Source organism: Papilio machaon, chromosome W, assembly GCF_912999745.1.
Source record: "Papilio machaon chromosome W, ilPapMach1.1, whole genome shotgun sequence".
In the NCBI taxonomy this organism is placed as follows: Eukaryota; Metazoa; Arthropoda; class Insecta; order Lepidoptera; family Papilionidae; genus Papilio; species Papilio machaon.
In genome coordinates this window covers 634,530-642,399 of record NC_060015.1, presented here as the reverse complement: position 1 = coordinate 642,399, position 7,870 = coordinate 634,530, and the positions used below count along the sequence as shown (strand labels likewise).

At 46.2% G+C, this 7,870-nt stretch overlaps 1 pseudogene; it reads left to right on the top strand.

Annotated features, from left to right (window-relative positions):
• The first annotated feature begins 422 nt into the window (after window positions 1-422).
• Window positions 423-7,870, top strand: part of LOC123723321 — a 42,747-nt pseudogene continuing 35,299 nt past the window's right edge.

Below are 7,870 nucleotides of genomic sequence, written 5' to 3'. Positions count from 1 at the left end.
AGTTGCCAGAGGAAAAAAGTTGCCAGTTCAAAAACTTAGTTTTTTACCGAACTAGTTCGCGTGCGTTCGCGACAGCGTGAGCTTACTTCCGTGACACCGCCTGCGTTATCGCCCTCTCACATGTTTGTGGAGGGAAGGGCGGCGGCGAATTGCCGCCTCCTTCTCCCCACTCTACGGCGTCGGAGCGGGGGCGCCAGAGGGTCGTTCTCGCGCTCCCGCTCCTGTGCCTCCTTCTGCGAAATCACCTCTTCGCAGAAGGAGGCAACGGCGTCCCAGGACCTCTCACTTCCTAACATAGCGCGTATAACGCCAGGAAGTGAGAGGTCCTCGCCTATCGTCGCCACCAGGGTGCGGCGGTCTTCTGTCCAGGCGCAGCACACTTCTAGTGTGTGCTGCGACGTATCTTCTTCATCGCCGCACCCATGGCACGACGCCGTCTCCTCCCTTCCGATCCGACGCAGATACTGTCCGAAACAACCGTGACCGGACAGCACCTGCGTGAGTCGGAAGGTGAGGGACCCGTGGCCCCTTCCGCACCACTCCGGGAGCTGTGGGCGGATGGCCTCTACTGTGCAATCCCTTTTTAACTGAATCAGTGACAATTTAAAGTTGTATTGTTCAGTCAAGAAAAAGAAAGCCATTAAGATACGAGAGTCGCGAAGCAGCATGGACGATGAAAGGAAAGAAGAGCCGACTGCAGACCCTCTCTAGCTAAAACCTCAGGTGGCCTCGCAGAAGGAGGTGATAGACCACGTACGCTCCTATCCCCAGTGCGGCTTCCTATACATGATTTACGCTGTACATCCACAGAATGTATACTTCACACCGTACTACCTAAAGTAAGTTTGTAAAGACAACAACGACACAACTCACGCTCGTAGCCCAGTTCCATTTGGCGTACTCCTGGCACACGTCTCGAACTTTGGGTAGATAAAAGTAATTATATAGGGTGCCCCGTAATGTGTGGCAAGGTCTAGAAATTGTTATATTAATTGCACGCATGTGTTTTTAAAGATTTTTTGTATGCTATAACTGATATAGTGTATTCTTGTAACAGAGTTGTTAAGTATGAAGATCTGGATAGAAAGAATTATTTCACAATAAGCCCGTGCGGCGTGACGCACTACACTAGCGAGATGGTGTTCACAAAGCTCAACGACTGGGAACAAGAGTACACTGTGTTCGTGCAGCTACATGAGGTGAGCGAGCGTAATATTCAAAGAGATTACGATTGTCCTAATCTGTCAATTTCCATCGACGAAACACCTGTACAAAACAAAATGTAAGTCATCTTCTCATTACAGTCTTTTTGAATATTTGAACATAGAATTATATTTCTGTACAGGTGGGTCGGCAGATACCATAAAGTTTGTTTCTATTTATGGAAATAAAATTATAATTAGTTTTCTGATATTGTTGTTGCAATAACTGAAATGAATGATAGATTGTATTGGACGAAGAATACTGGTTTTCTGACTCCGCATAGAGGGGGATAAGAACAGGAAAATTATGAATTTATAATCGTTTGGATGCAGATAACATTCTTCAAAGTGTACCGATATTGGAAAGCTTTGTACGTATGGCACAAGTCAGTCCGGTTCCGAAAGTACAGTCGGCTGCGTAGCGTACTCTCCCGCCAGCTGTTCCTCCTGACGCCGCCGCTAGCGCGTGCTCTACTGACTGTGCAGGCGCTGTGTTGTCGGATGTTGGAGGTGTCGCTCGCAGATACAACACGACATATGAATACGCCTTTCTTCTACTTTAACGAGGCGCAGGTAAACCGCACTTAGAGTTTGATATGCATTACAAATTCTAAATGCGACAGTAAAATCTCTAAATCAAAGTAAACTAACAAAATACAGCAACATTTATGTACATCTACAGAAGTAATTGTGACTAAAACAGAATAGAACGTGCGACGCTCGCGTTCATGTGATTTAATAATTTGGTATTCAATGGTATTTTTGTTGTCAGATGATACGTTTGGAGATGGTGCATCGGCGCATAACGGAATTTCGATCGGTGGCGCACGAAGCGGTGACGGTGGCGGGACACGAGGCTTTGCGCCTGCGCGGCTTCACCGTCGATGACCACGAGGTGCCGCCACCCGCCATCGTGCGTGGTCGCCGTGTCGGCGGCATGTCCTACACACAGAAGGCGAACAAGAGAAAGTACTATGAACGACTCGCTTGGTAATTGTTAACTGCTCAACTCAGTCATAAACTAGAAGCTTAATAATCCTATGAAACCTCTTTTTGTCCCACTTCATGCAAGCATCTACATAAGCACTTTGACTTCGGGTGTTATTTAGATCTTGCATTGGCTGTTTCTATATGTTCACTACTTGTTACATAGATTTCGAATGTTAAAATCAGAGTTGGTAACACCAAAATTGTTCTATAGTTTCATCAAGCTGGTCGATTATATGACGAACTATATGCTGCACGGGCTGACAAATCGCTCCAACGCGCACATGGCAAATCTGCTGCGCACACACGCCTCGTTCACGCCCTCACATGAACTGCTCACTTCGCTTGACGTCGATACCGTGCTGGAGGTAGTGCCCAGGCCCGTTGAAATATGCAAGGTGCGTTATATTCAAATTTTTTTCTTCTATTTATTTTCTTTGTACATGTCTACCCTTATCTTAGCACTAGCTACATTGTAACTTAAATAATCTGAAAATGTTAATTCCATCAATTCCAATTCCATGGTGCAGTGGGCTCTGTTTCAAGTGGACGCCTATGTGCTCCCCTGTGGAGTTGAATCTCAGCGAGAAGATAATCTCCGAGTATATCAGCAAGGTAACGGAGTATTGGGACGAGGTCGTGCGGACATTCCACAACTTTCTAAACGACGACGATCTGCAGATGTTCGTGCAGCCCACCATCATGGGCAAGCAGGTCGAGTGGTCGGCTGGAGTTTCTCCTAATCTTTACTTCCTTATGAATCAAGATAAGAAAATGCTAGAAGATATTACATATATTCCTACCGCTATCAAAGAAGCTTTCGAGGTGGTGGATGTATTTTTAAACAGAATGAAAACGTTTATGGTGGAATTTAAAGCGGCACATGAAATGGATCTGAACTTAATTAGGGACGAAAGAGATGTAAATGCATTCAAATTGCTCTGCGACAAGCTCGTGAAGCAGATGGAGACGATTGAGGACGTGGTCAGCTACCAGCCGCTCGGCATCATCTTCCTCAACCTCTGCCCGTTCCAGGAGCTGTTCAGGCCACAGCCCAGGCGGCTGTTCGATGTGGTTTTGAACATCACTCCGGAGTAAGCTCGCCTCTTCACGATTGAAACTGTGTTATGTTAATTTTTTGTATCATAATTAATGAATCTTTTGTTCAGCGTGGGTCGTGCTTGTATCGACGAGATCCTGGAGGGTATCGAGTCCATCAGCGCGGACATCAGCCGGGAACCGGAGACTGCGGCCGAGCTAGTGGAGTTCAACAGCCTGCTAGACGGCCTGGAGAGCCGCGTCGCATTCCTCGAGGAACGGATGGAGTACCTGCGCGAGTTGTATGACTTCATGGGAGAATTCAATATCCCAATTTCACCTGAAGATATGACCGATTACTTGGGTAAATATATCTGTTTGGTGAAGTTTGAAGGCTACATGAGCATTGTTTTATCACTGAGTTACATTATTACTAGACTTGATTTTTGATTCCGCGTGGACGTAGTCATGGTAAAAAACTAGTATATGGTTACTTATGTCCTACAGCGTAGGAGTAATTTGTATTGTTATGCTTAGTGTGCATGGAAATAAATAGTTGTGGTGTAGGTCTGAGCGTCGCACTGGGCACACTACGTACCAGCGTGGACGCGCGGTTGGAAACGCGCGGAAAGCTTGCTGGCCAGTTCGCCTCGCAGGTGGGCCGCGATCTGATGCAGCTCATGGAGGAGGTCAACACGCTTCACGCACAAGTGGCGGTGAGTCCTAACATAACACACATCTTGACGTGTGTTCTCTTGTGTCATTCTAATTGCCGCATTCAAAGTCACCACATGTCCTAAGTCCTAAGGGTCTCCCTTATCGACCAAATGACTAATCTAAGAGCAACTGCTTATTAATTTTTAAATTTACTATATTATGTTTTATATTTTCTACTAAAATATTCTTTCTTTGACTGTTGATAGTATATTAAAACAACCTTCGATAAATTATATACATTATTCCTTGTAGCAACCTTGGCTCTACGACGACAGTTCGGATATGGCCAAGGTTATTGAAGTGTTGGACGACCTCATGTCTAAGCTCATGGTATGCTTCGCCAGAGACAAACAGATCCACGAGTGGCAGAAGATATTTAAAGTGAGTGACATACTTATTGTTAACGTGATATTTCGCTTACTATATTCTTTTGTAAAGTTGTGTACAATAGCGCAAGTTTTGCTAATTCAAAAAGTTTAAGGTTGAAATGTGTAAATTACAATAATGATGCCGTGTTCAGATTCCGCCGTCGCGACTCGACCAGTTGGATGAGGCGATAAATGATGTCAAACTGAGACAAATGTTGTGGAAATCTTCCAAGGAGTGGGATGATCATTATCGTAGTTGGTTAGTGCTTTATATTAATACAACTACAATGGTCTCATATTTATAAAACTAAATTGGAACTAGACTATTTGAGGTAAAAAAAAAAAAAAAAAACTTCGGCTATATTTTTGTTTATAAAGTTCGGACACATCAAAATAAAGTTTGCGATTACTAGCAAAAGTTGGTATTGTGGTGGTGGTGTGGTGTAGTAGACTTGTCTCACTGCTGCGCCACTTAATACACAGGTACGAAGCGCCTTTCAACACCCTGGATGTAGACGAGATACAGACTGCCGCCGTCAATTACGGCAAGCAGTTCAACCAGATTGACAAGGCGCTGCCGCCGAACAAGATTGTACCCAGATGCAAACAATCTATTGACGTTATGAAGGATAAGGTAGAACTTTCGATGACTGTCCTATCTTTATTAGGAGAAAAACTTTGTTTCTTCCGGTTGTCTTAAAAATGGAATAGAATGCTATTTTTATTTATTTTCTTGTCTTGTTCCCTTGTCTAAGTGAATTGGAACCACACGTTTCTCCATGCCTTCCCGTCAATCATAAAATCAGCAGTCACTTGTGAGTTGCGAAGCCTCACCGTGTCTTTCGTTTGTAGCTGCCGGTGATCTCGTACCTACGGAGTCCAGCGTTGAAAGCGCGGCACTGGGTGCGCGTAGAGGAAGTGCTGCACACTCGCTTTGTGCCCGGTGTGTCGCTTACACTCGCCGATCTCGAGCAGCTCGGTGTCTTCCAGCACGCCGAGGAGCTCATGGAAATCGCAGCACAAGCCAACTCCGAGGCCGGTCTTGAGGCCCTGCTCAAAAAGGTAAGTTAGATAAAATTCCGCTGAAAGTCCATTATACTTGTTCGAGGTCTCTTATTTTGTGATATGCGTGCGCTGCTGTGTGCAGATGGAGGAGACGTGGGCGGCGCTGGAGTTCCCGGTGCTACCGCACAAGGACTCACGCGACGTGTTCATGCTGGGAGGGCTGGAGGAGGTTCAGGCGGCGCTGGACGAAAGCTGCGTCAACGTCAACACCATCCTCAGCTCCCGCACCTGCGGCCCGCTCAAGAGCCGAGTCGAGGAGTGGCAGCGGAACCTCGAGCTCTTTTGCAAAACACTTGTCAGTACATTAACTAGAGGTCAATTTATCGAGGCCACTTTCTTAGGAGTGGTTATAATATCATGACGTGAAGTATGTATGATGGTAACGTTTGTTATGTGTGAGCAGGAGGAGTGGCAGCAATGCCAGCAGACGTGGATGTATCTGGAGGCGATATTCAGCGCGCCTGACATCCAGCGACAGCTACCCAATGAAACCCGGCTCTTTACCATCATCGACAAGTCTTGGAAGGACAATATGCGTAAAGTCGCTAAGGTCGATAAACGATATTATTTTCTTTTTTAATATCATCTATATTTTCTGCATATAGCAGCTATATCAGAAATTATTTTAATAAAACACCGCCTAAGTCTAATCTAGAAATAAATTAGATGTTGTACGATGCACTCGTTCACATACACTTCGTACTGGTTAAAGATTTATAATTGAATATGTTGTGTTGCTGCAGGTACCGTTAGCGTTGCCAGCGGCGACGCAGCCCAAACTATATGAGGAGCTGGTGCGCAATAACGAGATGCTGGACCAGATCATGAAGTGTCTGGAGGCATACCTCGAGACCAAGCGAGTTGCCTTCCCGCGCTTCTTCTTCCTCTCCAACGATGAACTGCTGGAGATCTTAGCGCAGGTAAACTTACTGTCTTCCACCAAACCTTACCAATAATTTCATCAATTAATTAATTTCAACTCTTAAGTATTTTAGTGTGCAAACAAACTTTTTCAATAGTTTCAAGGTGAGTTGTGCACTTGTGTTGCAGACTCGCAATCCGCATGCGGTACAGCCACACTTGCGCAAGTGCTTCGATGCGATTGCCAAGCTGGAGTTCGGCGTGAAGTTGCCGGAGAGCGAGATGGAGGTGGCGGAAGACGGCACATTGGTGGAACGCGAGATGTCACCGCGCTCGCGCGATCGCCTGCAGGCCGCTCTGGCGCTTACCGCACGCCCCGAGGACCTCACCACAGATATCGTCGCCATGCTCTCACCCGAGAGCGAGCGCGTCAACCTCGGCAAGGTTACGTCAACTCTTAATGTTATCTAGTTACATCAATAACTGTGCCAATTTACATTAAATGTTAATCAGATTCTATAGTCTATACCATTTATTGTACTGTGATGGTGTTTTGTTCTCTGACGTCCACAAATCTTGCTGGACATAGTCTTTCTTCATTTTATTTTTGCTTTTGTTTATTTTTGTTTTTTTAGATACCCAATCAAATATTCTAATTTCAGTAGAGCTAGATGTACATATTAAAGAAAAATCCTGGAGGTGGCTAGGTGGGTATCATATCAAAACGCTGTGTGTACAGGGTTTAAAGGCGCGCGGCAACGTGGAGGAGTGGCTGGGCAAAGTGGAGGCAGCCATGTTCGCTTCAGTAAAGCGCTGCATGAAGTATGCTCTTCGCGATTACGAGATGCGCCCCCGACCTCAGTGGTCCGCCTTGTATCCAAACCAGGTCAAATTAGTTTTTAGTTCAGCATCCTTTTTCATGTGGAGCAAGAGGGGTACAATTCTTGCTCCACCTACCCTATACCTCTAGTCCTCTCGATGAGTCTCTCTCTAGGGTCTCTCGGGGGCCAATCTCTGAGAAGTTAAGCCAATCTCTGTTGTAGGTTGTGCTGACCGTGTCTCAGATAATGTGGGCCCGGGGCATCCACGAGGTGCTGAGCGGCGCCGAGGGTGAGGACGTAACGACAGGTCTGGCTGAGTTCGAGCGGCGCAGTGTGGGCGACCTGAACGCGCTCGCCGCCCTCACGCGCCAGCCACTCGGCGCGCTCTTCCGCCGCGTGCTCTGCGCTCTCATCACCGTCGACGTGCACGCGCGTGATTCCGTCTCCAATATGGTCGAGAAGCGCGTTCAGAAAGAGTCAGTATAAAATAGCATTTAATTTGTTTCCTCACGTATGTTACATACTTCTCCGGACCAAGGACTTTTGTGCAAGCTGCAAAGTTTGAAAAAATACCCCAGACTCAAACTTTCTTTAGGTCTTTACTTGAACATCTTAATATGTATAGTAATAGCTAGCACCCAGCATATGTCAGTTTGTATTTGCAGCACGGACTTCGAGTGGCTGAAAATGATTCGCTACTACTGGGAGGAGGAGCTGGACAACTGCGTGGCGCGCATGTCTAGTGCAATGTACATCTACGGCCACGAGTACCTTGGCGCTGGAGGTGATGCTGTAACTCATCCGTGTTACG